Here is a 21,167-nt window from a genome sequence, read left to right on the forward strand (position 1 = left end):
TGTCACTGTGAACTTATCAGCACCCTCCCGGTGGGAGGGGTCTCCCTGACATCCTGTCTCCTCTGGGAAGTCTCTCCCTAGCCTACCGTCCCTGCTCCTTCTGCAAGCAGGGGCAAAGGTGATCTCTGTGTGGGTTCCTTTTCCAGGAAGACCATATTCCCAGAAGGCAGGAAGCCAGGTTTCAGGAGGAGGCACACGACCTTAACTCTCTAACCAGCTCCACAGGTCCCCAGGAAAGTCAGATCTCCTCTGAGCCTTGTCTGCTGCATCTGTAAAGTGGGGCTGATACCAGCTGTCACTCTGCCTCCCTGCAGGGCTGCAGGGAGGCTCAGCAAACACTCTCTGGGGACAGGTCTCCCCATGTCCTCCCTGTCCTCTCCATCTTCTGCACAGCACGCAGAGAGACCTCCCCAAAGACGAAGAGGAGTGTGTCCCCCCCAGCTGCTTGGCCCAGAGCCTGTGGGGTATGGTTCCTGCTGTCTCATCTTTCCCGCTTCCTCCTTGTCCCCTGGGCAGGTGGAGGCCGGACATGCTCTTCCTTTCCACCCTCTGCCTGACTAAAGTTTATTTGTCAGCTGGGCTTGGCTTGGGGGTGGCACCCTCCTTAGGTCTTCCCTGACCTCCCCTGAGAGTTCCGCAGCACCCTCTGCTCACCCCAGCGTGTTGACGTTGGGTCTTTATTTTGCTTCCCCCCACAAATTGGCTGTGAGTCCTTGGGCAGAGAGGGCAGGGGCCTTGTCCAATGCACCTCTGTACCTCCATACTTGGTCCAGAGCTCAGGTCAGACACGCCTCAATATCTGCTGATTAACCCAGCGAATAAATGAATGAACAAATATACAAGTCAAAAAAATATCATCTTTTCTGGACATTTATCTTCATCTCTTGCAGCACACAGGTACCCAATAATGAGTAACTCTTTCAGACGTCTTTCTCATCTGCTCCTCCCAGCCGTCCTTTGAGATACAGAGTTTGTGAGTTAGTTAATCCCTCCGTCCATCCACCCATTCACTCCTCACCCATCATTGACTGTGGAGCTCCCTGTGTTTTGCAGGGCCATCTGCCAAGGGCTAACGCTATAAAAGACACAGTCCCTGCCCTTCAAGGAGACACTGTAAGACACAGTCCCTGCCCTCCACCTGATTGGAGAAACAGATGTTCAACAAGGCAGGCAGTGGGATGCCCATTTATGAGATGGGTACACTGAGGCTCAGAGCCCAGAAATGACCACTGAGGGCAACAAGTGGCTGGCAGGTCCTGAGTCCACATTTGCCGATTTGTGCCTCCTGATGGTGTGACAGGAGCAGAGACCCTCTTCTGGAAGACTGCCTCATCCTGCCCGAGTAGAGACGCTTTGCAGATTCCCTGGGAGGCTGACTCTCTTCTCCTCTCTTTCCAGGTTCTCGACTGGACCGGGTTGGTGGCCTGAATGTATTAGCTTCGCTGCGTTTGCCCAAGAGGTAAGGGCCACGGCCTCAGAGCTCTGTTTACTGCTGCGCTCCGGGTCCTGTTCCCTCTCCGAAGCCCCTGCTTTCCCATCCTCTTCCCGGGGCCGCACCCCAGGAGAGCTGCCCTCCCTTGCTCTACTCTGTCCTCCACGGGGTTAGTCTGCTTTTCGTCTTCAGCCTCTGTGTGCCCTGTGGCTTTCTGGCCACACTGGTGGTTCTGGGTGCAGGTGACCGTGAGGGTTTCCACCAACAAGTGTCATGCTCAGTCAGAGAGAGGTGGGTGACTTGGTGGCTCAGATCACAGGCCGGGGGCAGACACACCTGTGTCTGAACCACTTTCCTTTCCCTTCTTCGCTCTCAGTGACTTGGGAGACTCGGAGCCTCTGTTTACAATGACAGAACCTGCCTAAGCACCATCCTGAGGCCGGAAGGCTAGTGAGGCAGTTGGTAACAGCTCCAGAGCCGGATGGCATGAGCTCTGCCTTGTGCCAGCGGTGTGATCCTCAGTTTCCCCACTTATCAAAGGAGGGTGATAACAGCACCCACCACACAGGATGGGAGGATGAAAGAAGTTACTCCACGGGAGCATGTGCCTCTAGAAGCAGGAGCTTGACAGACAGATGGAAGACCCCCCCTGAGCGAGTGAGGATTGGTGAGGCCCCCTCCTCGGAGCCCACTGAGACTCCTGAATGGAAGCAGGAGTTCTCCAGCTGCTCAGCTCAGAAGGAAACAAGGGCTCCGGGCACGGGCTCCGATGTTTGCTGCACTCAGCTCGTTGAGGCCCTGGCGGTGAGCATCTGGAGAGGGCTGCTCCGGGGCGGGGCCCCCCACCCCCACTCTGTGATGCCACCTCTGGTCCTCTCAGACCAGCTTAACCCACAGACCTCAGGACTGTTGGGGTTCAGGACAATTCTGGCTCCCCGGAGAAGGCACACGTCCTGGATGCAGATCCCTCCATTCCTTATGAGTTAGAACAGGGTCCCCAGATGGGTGTCAGGGGGTCTGAGGAGGCCCCTGGCTGCCCTCATAGGCATCCCACCTGGGCATCCTCGCTGTAGCGGGGGTCCCAGACTCACTTTAAGACACAGATGGAAGTCGTAGCTCAGGCTTTACAACCTGCTGGAGCGGGGACCGCGGTGGGCTCCACGATGCTTTGGGGCGGAAGCCTGCTCTTCAGCCCCACTCGCTGTCTCCCGCAGAGATGCAGACGCCCCTTGCCAGATTTTCCAGTTTTCCAAAAGAAACCAGAAAGCCAGAATTTCGTGTGAAGTCTCCCAATCTTTAAACTTCGGCTACTTAACAAAATTTCAAAAATGTCCTCGTGGCCCAAACCACAGAGTTTTGAGTAATCTTTGGCCCACAGATTTCTAGTCGTGCAGGAATTAGTACAGACTTCGTCCTGGGAAAACACATCCCCACATCTCCGCAGTTGTGCTTCAACTCCGGATCTCCACGGACTCCTGCTGCCCATCCATGGACCTGGTTCTGACTGGAAAGGAAGGGAAGGGTCTGAGTACAGGCTCTGTGCCTTCTCCGGGGAGCCAGAATTGCAGCTTTCCCAGGAACACTCGCGTCCCCTGATGCTCTTGACGTTGAAAAGAGGGTCAAGGAGGGGCTGAGTCGCTAGAACACGTGACCCTTAATCTCAGGGTCACGAGTGCAAGTCCCACATTGGGCCTGGAGCCTACTTAGAATAAAATGAAAATAAAAACAAGAGGGTCAAGGAGCTTCCTGGTTGCAGAATTTGTTTGGGGGCTAGAGGCTGGCTTTTTGAGGAATGCCTGAAAGTCCGGCTAAAATAAGAGGCTGTTAAAGGAATTACATTTCAGAGTTGGTGGAGGTTGCAGTCAAGCCTCTGGTATTAGCTCTTTGTGTTCAAACAGGTATTTGTTAAGTATCCAAGGTCTCACGGACATATGCCTGACAGATTTGGTGACAGGTGCCAAGGGCTGTTGCAACCTCATGAGGAAACTGAGACTTACTGGGCCATCTCTGTGCCAGGGCTTACCTAGTCTGGGCATTTGGCAATAATCCTCAGTGCAAGCCTGTGGGGCAGACGGTAGTCCCCTGCTGCCAGAAAAGAACATTGAGGCGCAGAGAGCGGTGGCGGCAAGTGACCTCAGGCGAGTAAGCGGTAGAGGTAGATTTTGTGTTCGGGTCTGCCTGACCTGTGGACCCTCTGTCTGACCTCACAGAATACACCACAGTGACTGGAATCTCCTCAGGGTGGCCAATCCTGGGATCCTTGTTGCTTGGTTGGGCAGGTGGGGAGGGACGTGCTTTGGGGAAAACCTCTGAAGTCTTCCTGGGTGCCCGCTCTGATAAATTTAGCAACGGCGGGGCTGGATAACACTGGGGCTACTTGTGGTTTTTTTCGATAGCACCTAGAGACAAATGTAATAACAGGAGATGTTTGGCTGATGGGAGTCTGTGAGTGGGCCCTGAAGGCCGTCACCAAAATATCTGTGTGGTTCACATGAAAGTTCGCCAGCCCCGCCCCCTGCCAGGGAGACATGTTTGAAGGAGGCCACGCTCTCTTAGGTATATAATTTCGTCACAAAACAACAACTACAACAAACATTGGCCCCACCCCCCACTGTCTTTCCCTTGGAGCTGCACTTGGAAGTGAGTGTTTCTGCGTGGCCTCCTCAGTGCCGGGACCTCCTCCAGCCCTGGAGGTGCTGGTCATCCTCTGTGCCCACGGGGCTCCCTCCCCTCCTCTTTGCCTCCCTCAGCTCTCCATCTAAGGCTCCCTGACCACCCCCTCCCCACTGCAAGGCTGCATTGGCCCCCATTCCTGCTCCCTGAGTGCTGTTACCTCTGTTACCATATCTGATCATATATTGTGTGTGTAACTCCCCCCTCCCCCGGCCATAAGCTGTGGACACCCAGTCCCTGGCATAGTGTAAATGCTCAATAAGGATTTGCTGAAAGAATAAATAAGTGAGCACACGGACACATAAACCCACATCCATCCATTTATTCCATTTTTTGGAGGTTTCTAGTGTGCCAGGCCTTGTGACTCGGGGCGGCAGACCCCTGTAGCCTTTGAGGGGCCCCAGGCTGGTGGGCAGTCGGGCATAAACACTACCACCTCGGACCCACAGGTCTGCCAGGCGCTGGGTCGGGAGAGAGCGCCATGTGACTGACCTGCCTCGGGGGCCTCAGGCAGTCTTTGAGAGGAGGAGGCGGTGAGTGGGCTCCTGAAGGATTAGGAGAAGCCGAGGTGTAAGTTACTGGTCCAGGATGGGTCAGTACTGGGGACCGTGGATTCTGGCCTGGCCAGCTACTGTTCATTGGGCATCCGAGGCCCTCCCAGTGCTGGGCAGGAAGCAGGTGTATTCCTACCTTGTCTCCTTCCATCCTTCCACAGAGCGACGTGGTGGCCTTGAGTGTGGAGGCCCTGGAGTCTCACAGGTGGCTCAGACACCAGCACTCAGGCGTGCCTGGGGCCCCCCTGCACACCCCAAGGGGGAGTCTGGATTGCCTCAGACACACGAGATCAGCCGGGGATGACAGGCTTCTCTTGCCGGGTCTGGTGAGGGGGCTCGAGAGAACCCAGGGCTGCTTAAGAGGCAGGGACATGGAGCCACAAGGTGGTTGCCTCCTCCAGGATGTGACAGTATGGGTGCGGCAGCAGGATGCCGCAGGATGCCCCAGGAGCCGAAATGCAGGCCTGGGTGGCATTGCAGATGTTCTGCAGACCAGAACCAAGAAGTCAGTAGGTGGGGTCGGGAGTTTGTTTGGATGCTCCAGGCCCAGTTAGCCACTGTGTCCTTGTGGAGGGGTCTTGCCAGCTCACAGGCTGCAGGAATTGGGTGGGTGCTGGGTGGGGCGGAAGGAGGTGCAGTATGGGGGCGGCTCCCTGGCCATGGGCGGGGCCCCATGGTGGGGGCGGGGCGAGTGGTCCAGAGGGCAGCTTCACATCTCAGCTCCTCAGCGTGTGTATGCCTTAGGCCCCTAGGCGTACTGGTAGGATGCTCCGAGGTGTTACAAGATCGCTTAATCCCTTTGGCTGCCTTTGCTGTCAGTAGGTGGGTGGAGAGAGCTGTCACCCACCCAGGACTGGGAGTGTTTGTCAGCCTCGGGGTGGGGCGAACGGATGTGGAGGAGGTGCAAATGGCCATTGACTGGCGGCAGCTTCAGGGACTGCTGGGTTCCAAGCATCCCAGTCCCCGAGCAAGTGAAGGCCCAAGTCCCCACCGTCCTGGTGGGCTTGGAGCCCCAGGGGCCGAGGGCAGGCACTAGGCTCTAACTCCACATAGGGGGCTGGTAGACAGAGGGCAGGCCACAGTCTGACCCTACGTAGCTTTAGCAAAGTTCCTGCGAGTCATGATGAGCGCTCCCAGCCCACCCCCTGGCATTGTCCAGCTCACATTGTCTCTGCTTCTGGCTTCCTTCCTCTCATCTTCCTCATCCTGGGGCTCCACCCCTGTCCCCTTCTTTTTTTCTTTGCTTGGTTTCATCCGGGTAGCTGCTTCTCCACGGTGCCCCGCTCCCTCCTTGATCTGAGCCTGGGTCTCTTTCCAGTCCTGTGAGTAGGGTTTGTACAGGTCCACATCTAGCTTTCTGTCTCCAGAGAGAGCCACACAGAGTTGTAGACCTGGCAGGGATGGCGGGGGGGGGGGGGGGGGCGCGGGGGGGGGGGCGGTGAGGAAGAGAGAAGGAAAAACGGTGCTTGAGGGAAAAACAAGAAAGGAGGTGCCCTCCTCTCGCCCAGCCTCACACCCCAGGACAGCTTCTGAGAACTGGCATACGGCATCTGCCCACCTCTGGGGGCATGTGTGGACAGGAGGGCCAGAGGGGTCACCTGAGAAAGGGAGAGAGAGACCGGGAGACTCAGGGAGCACCTGCAACAGAGAAATGCCTGGAGAGGGGGAGCAGCTGAGGAGAGCAGACAAAGAGACCAGGAAATAGCAAAAAGTCAGCCAGGAGAGCAGAGCAAGGGGCTCAGAGACAGTCAGAAAGAGTGTGCAGATGAGGGCGCAAAAGTAAGCTGCTAGGGGTGAGGGCCCCTGGCCTGGGGGCACATCGGGGGATAGTGGGAGGCACATCCTACACCTGGTGCCTGGGGTCCCACCCCTCACCAGGCTGAGGTGGGACAGAGTATAAGCAACTTGCACTTGGCCAGGGTCCCTCGTGGCCCCTGGTGTGCATGTCTTGTAGGTGGAAGGAGAGACTGCAGGGACTGTAGGAGGGAGGTACTTCACCCCACCACCAACCACCCCCCCACCCACCCTGCCTCGTGATCAGGAGCCCAGTCTGCTCCCACCACTCCCTATCTGTCCGTCCAGCCCCCTGCCTTGGCTCACAGGGGCCTGGAGGACCATGGGCCCCTAAGGCTTGGGCACCCCTGATGGGGCCGGGCCAGGGTCGGGGGTGGGCGCAGAGCCCGGGAAGAAAACTGCAATAGTGTGTGTGTGTGCACGCGCACACGTGTGTGTGTGTGTGTTTGTGTGAGAGCGGAAGCGCACACGCACGCAAGAGGAGAAACCACTTTGCACTAGGCCTCCCTTAGCTCCTCTCTAGCATCAAGGCCTCAGTGTCTCCCGTGTTCCCAACTTCCCTCCACCTCCAGCTGCCCGGCTCTCCGTCTCTCCTCTCTCGGTAGCTGTCTCTGCCTTTCTGTCTCACTCTCCCAGTCTGTCCCGCTCTCCTATGGCAATCTTTCTGTGTCCCTCTGTGCATCGCTCCTGTCTCCCCCGCCCCTCAGTCCTCTGCGTCTCTGGCCCCCATCCTCGCTTAAACAGCACGGTTCCATCTGTGCCGTGCCCGTGCTCTCTCTGTCTGTCTGGTCCCTGTGTCTGTGTGTCTCCCCACCGCCCCATTCGCCCTTCCTCTGCTCCTTTTCTCCTCCGTCGCCTCCTGTGTCTGGGTCTCTTCCAGTCTCTTTCATCCTCGGTCTCTCCCGTCCCTGTCTCTCTGGGTCTCTGGCTGTCCATCCCTGCCTCTGTGTGTGTGTCTCTCACTCCCCCTCCCTCCCCCCTTTTTTCTGTTTCTAACACCCACACTCACATCCTACCTCAGGAGTAATTGCTTTTGTCTGGGTTGGACTGGACTTGTGGTGGGGGGAAGGCGGGGGGAGCGGGTGGCGCTGGGGGGGTTGGGAGGGACGGAGGTCGCTTGGTGGAGTCGAGGTGGCGTCCACCAGAGCAGGGGGTGCTGAGGAGCAGAGGTCCGGTGCCCAAGTGGGGAGGGGGCGGGGGCCCTGGGCCCGTCCTGGCAGGGATCGGGGGCCTCCAGCAGGGAAGGGGAGGCAGCTGGCCCTCACATGTGGATTTGGAGGCGAGGTAGCTGTAGCGATAGATGGGCCAGTCAGCCGTCTCTGCTGCCTCGCCACCCTCCTCCACTCGGAGACCCCCCCCCCAACACTGTCAGATGCACCAAGTCACCATGACACACACAGGACACACCCAGAGCCTCCAGCCCACTCGTGGAAAAACACCCGGCCCTCGGCACACGGGGACACGTGGCATCACGTAGACACACAGAAGGCACACCGGGTCCCCGGCTCTCAGGAAGAAAGAGGCTCTGATCCCACGCGGAGGTGACCACACCTACCACTACCCACAGACACAGGCACAGGAGCCACACACACGTGGACACCGGGGGACTCGCTCCACGATCCCCCCGCTCTCACAGAAACATCCCCGCTCGGACACACGCGGGCGGCGGCTCGCACACGCAGATTTCCAGGAACGTCAGAACACACGACCAGCACGTTCCATGGGCGCAGGAGGTCACTGAGGGGCTCCTGGGGATACACGCACAGCCCCCCGAGGGTTCAGACAGTTCTGCGTGCACACATTCAGACCTTCGAGGATGCACAGGGTTACAGAAGCGCACACATGTACGCAGAGCCCCGCGTCTGCAGGGACACACCGACACACTCGTGGTCACACAGACATGACTCAGTAGCTGAGACACGCGGGGACACACAGTCCTGGAGTTCCACAGCAGAGCTTCAGGACTCAAAGACACACGGCCACCCAGGTTCATAGGAGACACACGCACACCCTAGGCATATGGCAACTCGGACACCGCAGCGTGTCCCTGGAGCCTCCTGCTGGAAGCCTTGCAACACCATCCCCCACCACCCCTGCTACACACACACACACACACACACACACACACACACACACACACACGTGCGGGCCAGGCCCTGGGGCGAGGCCAGGGCAACGTCTGCCCACAGACACCCAAGGATGGGGCGGCCAGGGGCTCTGTGGTTGGGCAGCAGGCTGCCTGGGGGTGGCCCCAGTGCTCTGGGCACCCACTCACCGTACCTTACTCTGCACATCCCCGGGCCTTCCCCTGCTCCCCTCCAGGTACCCCTTCCCACCTCCCAGAGGCCCATCCCTCTCATACCCTCAAAGGGCCCCATTTCCCTGAGCTGCTCCCAACTGAGGGGATGCCTGCTTTCTTCCAGGGGGACTGTCCCTCAGTTTGTCGTACCCCCCTTACCTTATCAGTGTGACCCCCATCCCCATCTGCTTCCCTGCCCACTCCCATACTCACCCCTCTCCTGGCTGTCCAAGCTCTCAGCCTCCCTAAGCTCTCCTGCTGTGTGTGTGGGGGTGGTTGGTGGCCGGTGGGGGGGCTTGGCCCTCAGAGGCCTGGGTAAGGGGGACATGGGGGGTGGGGGACCTGGGTGCGGCTCTGAGAAAGGGAAGGAAGGCAAGCGGGGAGAGAGGGAGAGGCAGAGGCAGAGGCAGGCAGCCAGCCAGCCGGCTTTATATCCCTGCCGTATTGATCTACCATGTCACAGCCCCGGTCGATAGCCAGCCGAGAAAGAGAGGGAGAGAAGGGAGGGGAGGTTTGGGGGAGGGCAGCGGGACCCCTATAGTCCTTGGCCCATCTGGGGCCTCCTTGGCGGGCTGTGGGGCCATGTTCCAGCCAGCCCACCCCCCCAAAAAGAGGCCTGCCATATCCTTCCCCACCTCCCCTTGGCTGCGGCCCTCTCCCTGAGAACCACCTTGATAGAAGAATTTAAGCACTAAGAATTTAAGCTCTAATCTTTCTGCCTGGGGCAGCTCTTCCTCTCTTGTGGGCATGGGGTTTGGGGGGAGTGGAGGGGTGGGTGGGGGTGCTCAGAGGTGTTCACTGCCTTGGCGTCCCTCTGCCCTCCACAGTCGGGCTGGGCAGCCGGGAGGCTTTGAGGCAGTGTTGGGTTGGGCCAGGGATGGACAGGAATTTGAATCAACCTCCTTTGCTGTGTGTTGGTGGGCAGGAGAAAGAACCTCTCTGAATGTCCTCTTCCCCAGCCACTGATAGCTGGGCACTCAGGAAGGCCCCATCCATGTTGGTTTCCTGCCCTTTCTGACTTGAAGTTCCACCCCAAAGTTGTGTCAGGCCAGTGCTGGAAACACGCCACGCTTAAAATTTCTTTCTCCTCATCCCCCTTCTTTCTCAGACAAGAGAGAAGAAAACTCAGCCTCTTCCCCTTCTCCCTCTTTCCTCTTGGTAGAACTTTCTACTACCTGCCCCCAACCTACGTCTCCCCAGAACTGGGCAGGGAAGGGAGGGATGTCTCCTTAGGTAGGTCCAGAGAAAATGGAGAGGCTCCAGACAGCACTGAGAGCCCTGGGGCTGTGCGTCCATCCTCCATCCCAGCCCTGCCTCGATCTCCCCTCTCTGGGCCTCAGTTTCCCCCCTGTCCCCATCTAACCCTGCCCAAGCTTGAGGGTGGCTCTGGCATCTGCAGGGATTCATACAGAAGGGAGGCAGGGCCATGCGGAGGGTGAGACCAAGGCCAGAGGGGTGCCTGCCTCCCCTCCCTCCTCAGGGGCTGCCTGGGTCCCAGGTGCGTCCCCCCAGCCCCCAACTCCCCGGAGCTCCGGTTCTTTGTCTGTCCAGATCCTCCTCCCCTCCCAGCCCAGCCCAGCCTCCCCGAGAGGTTGAGGAATCACCTTAGCCTTGACCCGAGGGGGAGGGCAGAGGAGGGGCAGGGAAGCCCCACCCCCACCTCCTGCCCGTGGCCATCCCCACAGTCCTTCTCCTCCCTGCTTCCCTGAGTACCAGGCCACCCCCACCCAGCGTAGGCCGCTGTTCCCTTTGTTAGGAAGGGGGAGGGGAAAGAGCTGAGCTGAGGGGACGTGGCCTGACCCCCGACCTCTCCCCTTCCCTCCTCCCATCTAGGTCCCCAGGGGCTCAGAGCCCCCTTGACGGACAGTTCTGACCATCAGCCAAATGGCTCTGGGAGTGAGCAGGGGGCCAGGTAGGGGGGAGGGGAGGAAGGCCCAGCCAGGGCCCTGAGCCCACCAGAGGGGGGGGTGTTTCAATGGGTGGAGGGAGACCCTTTAGATGAATGGCAGGGGAGATAGGCACCCACGGAGGCAGGCTCTGGGGGGAGACTGATTGAACTGGGGGATGTGGAGGCAAAGTGGGCCTCAGCCCAGAGCCAACAGCTCTGGGTGCCCTGTGGGTAGGGGCCTGGCCTGGGCAGACACCCCCACCCTGCCCCCACGCGGCCTTCGGCATTGGGAGTACAGCGAGTTTTTAAAAAAAATTAAAAGAAAAAAAATAACAGGAGCAGGAGAAGCTGGGGGAAAAATATATATAAGAAAAAATATAATAAGAACTAAGCGGTGGCTGCAGGAGAGAGAAAGGGCAGGAGGCGGGGAGGGGGGTACAGGGGGGAGGGCAGCTCGGGCCCTGGTCGCTGCGGAGGCCCGGCCGCCGGCCTCTGCGCTGAGCCCTCCGCGTCCCCCCTGCCGGCCCCCTCCAGCCCCGATCGATCCAGTTTCTTGGCAATAAAGCATTTTTATTGTCAGCTGCCCTGAATGCCAAATGTGAGCCTGGTCCTGCTCCCCCTTCAACCCACTTCCTTACCACCCCTCCCCCAGCCCTTCTCCACCCCCACCCCGCTGCCCCCCACCGCAGAACCAGCATCGTCCATCACCAAGACCCCCTCCTCTTCCTCCTCATCTGTGTCAGCCGCAGTCCAGTACATCCTTGATAATCCGCCCGCCCCCTCCCCATCTAGGCTGCCGGGCTCCCCGCCTGAACCCCAAACCTGCTGGGGAGCAGAAAGGTGGGCTGTGGATGAGTTGTCTGGGGGGGCACGGGGACGGACAGGACAGTGTCAGGGTGGGCAGGCAGGGAGATGATGGCCACAGGTTGAGGGAGGTGTGGACTGAAGTCAGGAGAGCAGCGCAGGGGATAAGAACAGGTGGGGAAAGGCAGACTCCAGCCCCTGCGCTGGCCACAGTCCTCCAGGGGCTGCACCTCCCCCTCCATGTAGCACTTGGGCCCCTGCTGGGGGAACAGGGGCTTGGACACCCCTCCCAGCCCCATTATGTGCGGGTGTCGGGGAAGCACTTTACAGAAGGCCCCAGAGCCCCACCCTGGCTTGCTCTTGCTCCCCGCTTTCTGTTCTCCCTTCCTCTTTGTCTCTCTTTGCTTCTTTCTGTCTCTGTCTCTGTGTGACTCTGACTGTACCGGGGATGCCTGCACCCCCATACCCTTGTCCGTTTTCCTTGCAGCGTTCCTGGTCGTTCTTTCCCTGCGCCCTGTTTCTGCGTCCTACTACCTGTCTTTCCCTCCCCTCTCTCCTACCCTGCCTGCCCCCACATCCCTCATCTCGCTACCCATCTTCCTTGGTTTGTCCCCTCCACCCTCTCTGTTCCCTCAAAGTGAAAAACAGAGGCCCAGGCCCTTGCAACGTCAGGTCAGCAGGAAGTACAGAGAGAAGATCCCAAACCTCACTTCTCTTTTCCTGGGGTGTCAGGGTCTAGACCCTGCGGCAATAGAGCCGGAGAACTGGGGGTTGGGTCCCACAGATGTGCCATGGGGCTTTGCTCCTGTCATTGCCTGCCCTGCCCCTCGTTTTTCCGGTTTTCCCCTTCCTGTGGGGACGGGCATGACTGGGGCCTTGAGAATCTGGAGTTCTCACAGGTTCCCGGGGAGGCTGTGGGGCAGGGTCGTACTGACGACGGGCATGGTCACCTCTCCATCCAGATGTCCTAATCCATGCTGCCGACCTGTCCTCTCCCCTTCTCCTGGCGGCTGGGAAGGGGAAGCCGGAGAAAAGCCCAGGATGCCAAGACTTCTCCCTTGGGTTGTGTGAACTGATCAGAGTCATGCTTTAGGGAGTCGTGTAGGGCATGGGTTCGGGACCCCAGATCCCACTCCCATCGTCAGCCCCGAGGACCATGTCACTTGTTCCGAGCTCAGTGTCTGCCATATGCACGGGGTTCAAGAGGTATGTGTGGAGTGGGTAAGCAACCAAGGAAGGAAGGAGGAGCCTGAGCAATGGTTGGGGGTGGGGAGCGGGAAGAGAAAGAGTGGGGGCTGGAGCTGGGTGATGGAGCTGGGCTGGGGCAAGGGCTGGTGATGGAGCAGGGAAGAGCAGAGGGATTCCGACATCTCTAGGTTGGACTGACGGGAAGTTGACAGATAGTGGGGTACTCGGGAAAGGGAGGATTCCAGGATGAACCCCAGTCTTCTTTCCAAGCTGCCGTCCTTCCTCTAGGGACTCAGTGACCCTGCAGGCAACAAATCCATGCATTGGTGCAGCATTCCCGTCTCCTCCCCCTCAGGCCTCACGCTCCCTGGCTTGTGAAGGGGAGGAAGGAGCTGTGTATCTGTGACCCGCCCCCCCCCCCCCCCCCCGGCAGGTGGGAAGAGACAGTTTGTATTAGAAATGTGGTGCATAGACACATGTACTGACCCCATGTCCCATGCTAGCTTGCTCCTAAAACACCCCTTACTTTTCACCGTTGGGAAATGTTTCGTATGGTCTTCAGATGATAAATTTCTAATTGGTAAAAGGCCTTCCGAGCAAAAGAAAGATCCCTGTGGGCTCTGTGTGTGTGTGTGTGGCCAGGGGCAGGGAGCGGCCTGAGGTGGGGCTGGGCTGGACCCTGGCGTGGAGATGAGGTTGGCGGGTGAGATTCTGGTGGGGGCCCTGGAGACCTGGAAGAAGGTGAGGGGTGTGGAAGCAGGGGGGTGGAGAGAAGGGCCGGAGATGGAGGATCCCTCTCTCCCCGCCCCCAGCTGGTTGGAGACGATCCCCCCACCCCCCCGGACAGGGGTCACTCTTCGGATCCCAAGATGTGTCAAGGCTTTCCACTGCCCCCCTTGACAGCTGGGTGCAGACCTGGGAGTCCCTGTTCTCTCTGGCTTCGGGGGCCCCTCCTTTAAGAGGTCCTCTCTGATGGGGCCTCTTCCCACGGCTTTCTCATCATTCCCCCAACCTGCCCCCAAGACTTCACTCATGTTTCTCCCTCGTGTCCGAGAATAACGTCCTACAGCTGCTCATAGCTCCTTACTTTGGGCTAAGTGGTCAACTTTAGCACAGGCTAAGGCTCTGGTGGCGGGCACACTCATCATTCCTGCTTTGCAGATGGGATACTGAGACTTAGGGGAGGGGAGTGGCTTGCCCAAGGTCACCAGCCAGCGAGTGGCAGAACTGGGGTGAGACAGCCATTCAGGCCCAAGCGACTGTGGTTGGCCCTTTCCACTGCAGAGCCCACTGCAAGAGGTCAAGTTCTGCGGGAGATGCGCGGGAGACGAGACTGCCTCTGTGTGCTGGATTCAAATCCCGGCTCTTCCACACACTTACTGAATGGGCAGGTGGTTTCCCCTCTCTGAGTCTCAGCTTCCTCCTCTGGGCCCTAACCACCATCTCATAGAAGTCAATGAACGAGGAAATGTAAAATGTCTGGCAGTTAAGGTTACTTGACAAATGGCCGTGCCCTTCTCTCTTGCTCTTCTCTGAATGTGGCCAGTCTAGGTCCCAGCTCTTTCAAGCTTTTATATTTGAAGAACATCTTTTTTTCCCCAAAGCACCGCCAATATTCATTTCTGTTTGGAGCCTCCCCACTGTCCTAGAAGGGAGGAATTATGATCTGGATTTTATAGAGCTGGAAACTGAGGCTCAGAAGACTCAAGTCCTAGCTCAGCTGCTTGTCCCCATAAAGGATCCGTGTGACTGACTCTCAAGCCCTTTCTAGGTGTTAGGCCCTGTGTTGGGCATCGGAGATAAAGCAGTGAACAAAACCGACACAGTCTACTTTCATGGAGTTGACAGACCAAAGTGGATGTGGATCTTTAAGCATAAATATCAATGAAATGCAAAATCGGAAATTGTAATAAATTACTCCAAAGAAGAGACAATTATAGGGAGCCAGCAGAGACCAGGCAAGACATTTAAGCAGAACCTTGAAAGAAGAATAGGACTTAACTAGACAAAGAATCTTCCAGGCAGAGGGAATAGCGCATGCAAAGGGCCTGGGGTGCAAAAAGTTTGGTTTGAGGAACAGAAAGGAGGCAGTGTGATTGGAGTGGGGTGGGTAAAGGGGAGAATGGTAGAGGAAGAGATGAGAGGTGCAGGCAGGAACCAGATCACATAGGACCTTGTGGCCTGGGTTAAGAGGTTTGGGTTCCAATGCGGGAAAGTCCCTAAAGTCTTAAGCAAGGGAGAGATGGCCTGATTAAGTTTTAGAAAGAACTTCTTGGGGTGCCAGGGCAAGAGACTATGGGGGTCATGCATGGCAGCAGGAAGACTTGTAGGGAGGAAGCTGGAGGTGGTGCCAGGCTGCGGTTGTAGAGGAATCCGAGGGGGCTTTGGGGATAGTGCTCATAACGAGGCTTCAAGTAGCGCAGCTGACAATCCAAGGTCACATGGCTGGCCAGGCGGAGTGAGGGTCTGACCCTGCACACACCCAAGCCTTTCCTCTCACCAGGACAGAGGCTGCTTTTTCTCTAGGAGGCCAGGGGCAAGCTCTGGGAGGCAGAATCCTGGGTTGCATATTTAGTAATGTTTTCTACACAAACCTCAAAGTGCCTGCTGTTTTTGGTATGGAGGAGAAGTTCACTGCAGGACAGAGGTCCTGCATGGAGGTGTATCCTTGAAGTATCCTTAGGATACTTCATGGAGGAGGCGAGCTCTGACCAAGCGGGTCCACGGGGCGAGTCGGTCTGCAGGTGTTTGCTCTCCTCACAGCTGGCCTTGCTGTGTGAACTTGGAGAATGTACCAGGGCCCCCGGGACACTGTTCAGTGTGCACGCCAGCTTCGCTGTGATTCGGGGAGGCAACCGACACAAAAGCTCTTAGCGAATGGCTCCTATTGGCAGGAGGCCATAGCTGGGACAGGGACAGGAGGCCTGTGGATGTCTCAGATGGCACGCCTAGGCCCAAGCCAAAGGGAAGAGGTGGGCAAGGGCCTGGGGAGAGAACCCTGGGGAGAAGAAGAGCAGGTGGATGGCGACATGGACTTTAGAGTCCAACTGCCTGGACGCCAACCCTGGTTCCATCTGTGTCAGCCCAGGCAAATGATTCAACCTTGCAGAGCATCAGTTTCATCATCTGTTAAAATGGGCATGTTCATAATGGTTCTCTTATAGAAACACTCAGTGAGAATATTCAGTGAGAAAATGCGTGGAAAATGTTTCTCACCAGTGGGTGCAGGGTGCTTCCTTTAACCATCTGAAGCAGAGCTCTGGATTCCTTGTCTCTGAGCTTCTCTAGGAACTCGTCCCATCTCAGTAAATGGTTGTCACACCAAAACCCTACACATGTACCTTGATCCTTCACTTTCCTTCAAGTGTCCAGAGCTCATGGTTTGTTTCCACTGTGGCAGGGACTGTCCCATGTGATGGTGGCCAACCTCATTCCATCAGGCTAAATGCCTCTGAATAAATGTCTACGGGCACCTCCTGCAGGCAGGGCCCTCTGTGGTTGCTGTTCAGAGGCCACACAGTTCCGGGAGAGGCTCAGAGAGGTTGGGTGGCTTGCTTGAAGTCACACAGCAAGGAAGCAAGGACTCAGCAAGCTTCATAGAGGCTGAGAAAACCCTGGGACCACTTCTACTTTTTGAGCTTCCCAGTATGCTGAGAATAAAGAAACACCAAAATGGACTTATCAGCTTGTGCTCTCAACAACAACAAAATGCCAAATAACTAACATTTGCCAGGTCATGTATTACATTATCTGATTTAGTAAAACGGAACTCTTAGTGTCCCCCAGGTGGTGTGGTCTGGCAGGGGCACCCAACTGTAAAGTCAAAAAAGGGAGTTCTTGTTCAATGAGACCCTTCGTGACTGGTATTGCTGGGCCAAGGGACACCCCTGCCCGTGCTTCACTGAACACCGCCACTGGGACCTGACCTTACCACCTATTATGTGACTCCAAAGTGGACACCTTTTCCGCTATGCTAGTTGCTTTGACAGAAATGCAGGGAGCATGCCTCAGGGTAAGGCGAGCTGGGCTTTCAAATCGCCCTGCCCCTTCCTGGTCTGGGCAAGTCCCTGTCCAACTGTGGCTCACTTCAGCCTGCTCCTCTGGAAAGAGGGGAAAGGAACAGCACCTGCTTTATTGGCTCACTGGGAAGATGCCAAGAAATGATGCAAGGAGAACACAGAGCACATGCCTGCACGAGCAGGTGCTGGCTGGCTGCTCTTACTGCTCAGGGTAGCAGCGGACAGCCAGGGGGCCCGGGTCATGGCGGTTTGAGAACCACTGAGGACGTGCTCTGTATCCTCAGCTCCTGGCACAGGGTCTGGCACTGTGGGTCCTCCGTGAAGGTGTAGATTTGAATTGCACAGAAGAGACTTTGGGCCAGGCAGAGCAGAGCCTGGGGGCACTAGGGACGACAGGGGAGATCAGTGGAGGACCTGGCCTTTGATTTCTTCTCCACCCCCATCTGCTTCCTTGGGGGGCCAGCCAGGCACTCCCATTAGCTCCCTTTTGCATGTGTGGTGGTCAGCGTCCCTTAGCTTATTCTAAGTAAATAGCTACCGAGTGCCTCCTATGTAGCAGACACTGGGGACATAGCGTGAACAAGTCAGGCAGGAGTCAGAGCGATTATTTTCATGGTTTCAATCTGAATGTTGAGTGGTGGGTTCACGTGAACATATTATTTAAAATGAATAAAATAAGCAAATAAATAATGGCAGGGGGTTTGCCCAGGCAACAAAGGGAGTGTGTAGTGAACTGAGGCTTATGATTAATGCAATTTGGAGCAGCAGAGCCCCTTTTAAAAAGCAAGATAAAACCGAGCAGGACAGACAGGCTCCCTGTCCTCCTGGCATGGACATTCTGGTGTAGGGAAGCAGATTATAAACAAGCACATAACCTTTGAAAACTTGAACGTTAGGCAGTGAGAAGTGCTGGGAGAGGATAGAAAGGAGGAGAGGAAAGGCTTACATGAGGCGGGATGGCCAAGACCTCTCTGTGTCGAGGACATGTAAGTGGAATCCGGGAATGAGTGAGGGAAGGTACCACGGAACATCTGGGGAAAGGTGGCACCAGGCAGGGGGAGAGCACAAGCAAAGGTCCTGAGGCATGGCAGAGGCATGATGGGAGGTGATGTGGTAGAGGGATGCTGGGGTTGGGTCACATGGCAGGGTTGAACAGTAGCTGGTTAAGATAAGGAGGCTCGAAGCTTGCATAGTTATCTGGTCAGCTCCCAGGCTTGGGCCGTTAGTACCCTGGACAGCGGCTGGTCCCTGGGAGCACTGGCAGCTATGGGGCGCACCCTACTGAACAAGGACTTGTGTGAATGTCTGCTTCTGTGCAGTGAATTAGGGCTGGGTGGGGAGCAGATGATACTACGTTGTATATGAGCTGGCCCTGCCCACAGGAAGCACAGTCATGTGGATGCGTCATAAACGTACAGCTTAATCAGTCTTTATTAACCGAACATCTGCGCAGTCACCACTTGTTCGGGATCAAGAAGCTCCCCCCCTGCCCAGCTTTCAGCAGCCTCCACCCCCACGTGGCCCTTCTCCAACAACACCCCCCACCCCTCCTGGAAGCAACCACTGTCCTCACTTTTGGAATAACCGTTTCTTCACTATTCCTTTGTAGTTAGCCACCCATGTCTCATTTAATGTATTCTTAATTTTTAAAAAATATTTTATTTATTTGACAGACTTGCAGAGGGAGCACAAGTAGGCAGGGAGGCAGGCAGAGGGAGAGGGAGAAGCAGGCTCTCTGCTGAGCAGGGAGCCCAATGTGGGGTTCGAACCCAGGACCCTGGGATCATGACCCAAGCCAAAGGCAGCCATTTAACTGAGCGACCCAGGCGCCCCTAATGTATTCTGATTTTAATTTTAAAAATGAATATAGTCAGATTATAAAGACCAAAACCATAACAGAAAAGGTTGAAAACCCTCTGCTTCCCCAGTCTGGTCCCCTCACCAAAGGTAGCTGTCACTAGTCAGTGACCCTCAGACCTTTCTCTCTGCATTTGTGGCTACCTGTGCACCCACAGAAAATGTATGGCAATGTTTGTAGATGTTTAACGTAAATGATATTAAATTGGATAAGTCTTTCTGCAGCTTGCTTTCTCACTCAGCAGCGGCTTGGAGAACTTTCCGGGTCCACATCTAGGTCTGTCTCATTGTCTTTCACAACCACATGCCGAGGAGGAATATACTACAATTTACTCAGCCTCTGTCCTGTTGGTGGCGTCCGGGTTGTTGCCGATTTTCCTCTTTTAAACCTTGATGTGACGAACACTTTATGAATTTGCTGAAGTTCTCGTGCATGGTTGCTAGTATTACATTTAAGATTGATGATGTTCCTGTCAGCCCATGATAGTGCCCCCATTTCACAGAGGTGGAGCCTGAGGCTCAGAGAGATGAATTCACTTGCCCAGGGTCACACAACAAGTGAATGGAGGAACCAGTTTGCAAATCCTCATACGGCTGACTCCTAACCCAGTGCTTATCTACACTGTACAGATAATTACGGTCTGCAGGGCTGGCGCCCTAATACAACGAACATTCCTGGAGTCCTGCCTGCCTGCCTGCAGGCCCAGTGCTGGGCTCTGAAGCTACAGTAACAGATCGGATCAGGCTCTGCCCTGCCCTCAAGCCCTGCCCTGTGGGGCAGCCTCAATGGGGAACAACTGCAATACAGGGCCATTGGTACTAAAGCCCAGAATGCTGCCTGGACATGGGAAGACGAGGTCATTTACTATTCATCGGGCCTCTGGCGGAGGAGTCAGGGAAGGCTTCCAGGGAGGGGAGATTTGAGCCGAGACTGACAAAGGAAGGCCAGGCACATAGGGGAATCCAAAGTGTTGACCAGTGGAAGCAGGGAAGCTCTGAGGGCAAAATGGCTGCACAGGTCGGCAGAGGTCCACACCCACTTGGGCTTGGAGAGCCAGCCTTGGACTTCATTCTGTGGGCTCTGGGAGCCCAGAAGGGTTTATTCATTCAACAGAGAGGGCTGGAACACTTGCTGTGTGCCAGGTACTATTTTAGGGGCTGGGAACACCACAGTGAACAAAATGAAAAAAAAAAAAGACACCTGCTTTCAGAGAGCTTCCATTTCAGAGGGGAAACCAGATAAACAAGCTGCCAATAGTTGAATTCCAGAGAGCACTACAAGGAAAATGAAACCGGGTGATGGTGTGGAGAGGGTCTAAGGGAGGGCCTCTTGGAGGAGGCAGCCTTTGACATGAGTTCTCAAGGAAAAGAGGAATGTGAAGAGATGGGAACAGCATTCTAAGGGAGGGCTCAGCAAGGACAAAGGCCCCGTGGTGAGAACGACTTCCTCCAGTGTGGCTGATGTGTAGTGCTCTCCGTGGGGAGAGATGAAGCCCTGCAGGGCCCAGGCTGTGATGGTGCAGGGACTGAGATTGTCCCAGAGGCCGAGCAGGGTTACTGGAGAGCCTCTGGACCAAGGACGGTGGCCCTTGTGCTTCAGCCTTTGGACAGCTCCCTACCCGCCTCTGGGAGGCAGCCTCGAGCCAACAGTCTTGCTTGAGAAGTGGGAAGTCTGGCCTGGGTTGGTGTGGACAGTATAGGGCTGAGTGCCGGCTCCTGGGCCAAGGGCGGTGCCTTGTCAGGGGAAGGCCCATGGCCAGGCACCTGCTGCTTTTGCTTCCTTGGAGGCCCTGGTGGGTTTGGGTTGATAGATACCAAGAGGACCTACAATGGGAGAGGCGCATACAAGCCAGGAGGAGGAACAGTGAGCTCAGCATGACAGTTTGGGCACAGGCTTTGGGGTCAGAGAGCCTGTGGGTGTGCCCCAGATTAGCTGTGACCTTGTCCCTCACTTTCCCTCATTTCTTTAAAATGGGGATAACAAAAGTCCTTAATAAAAGGTGAGGAGTCAGTGGAGCCCTGAGTACCCACAGCCAGGTCCTCCTGAGTGTAGGTCTGCTATACAGGTCTCTCTCTCCCTGTGTTTGTCCTATAGCTCGTGGATCCCTCAGACTGTCTTGCCCATTCTTGTTTCATTCAAGCACAGACTGTTAGAGTTGGAAGAAGCTCTAACTTCCTAGAGGCAGGGAAACTGAGGCCCAGAGCAGGCAAGGGGCTGCCCTAGGTCACCAAATGGCCAGATCAGAATGGGGATCTGCTTGGTCTCGTGACTTTTGTCTTCTTGAAGTCCTATCACAGTGCTTCTCGATCTCTTCTTACTTGAGGTGAACTCTTGGGGGATTCTGGCAGGTTTTGGGGAAATGGTGTCACGGGCTTGAGGGTGGAACAGCAAGGAGTGCTATGTTCATGTGAATTTATTAAGCATCTGCTGGCTTCCTGGTCCATAGATCTCGCTGCTTCTGGCACACTTCTTCCTGATCTTGCCCCCAGCACTGACCTGGGCGTCTGCTTTCCTTCCCACTGTCCATCGGTAATGGTCTCGGTATTTACCCAGTCATGTGCCCAGTCGTCCACCTGCAGGCCCACTAGCGTCCTGTAGAATCTGGCGTGAACACGGACTCTCATGGCCCCAACCTCCCTGTCATCTCAGCCATTGTCC

The 21,167-nt window shown here is 56.3% G+C and overlaps 1 protein-coding gene across 1 annotated transcript in view; it reads left to right on the forward strand.

The window, feature by feature from the left end:
* Window positions 1-1,398: 1,398 nt before the first annotated feature.
* POU2F2 (POU class 2 homeobox 2) overlaps window positions 1,399-21,167 on the forward strand; it is a 60,227-nt gene continuing 40,458 nt past the window's right edge. Inside the window, exon 1 of the mRNA XM_045989197.1 lies at window positions 1,399-1,459. The gene's annotated coding sequence lies outside the window, so the exon portion shown is untranslated. The remainder of the gene's footprint in view (window positions 1,460-21,167) is intronic.

The sequence above is a fragment of the Meles meles genome, chromosome 19 (genome assembly GCF_922984935.1).
Source record: "Meles meles chromosome 19, mMelMel3.1 paternal haplotype, whole genome shotgun sequence".
NCBI classification, from domain to species: domain Eukaryota; kingdom Metazoa; phylum Chordata; class Mammalia; order Carnivora; family Mustelidae; genus Meles; species Meles meles.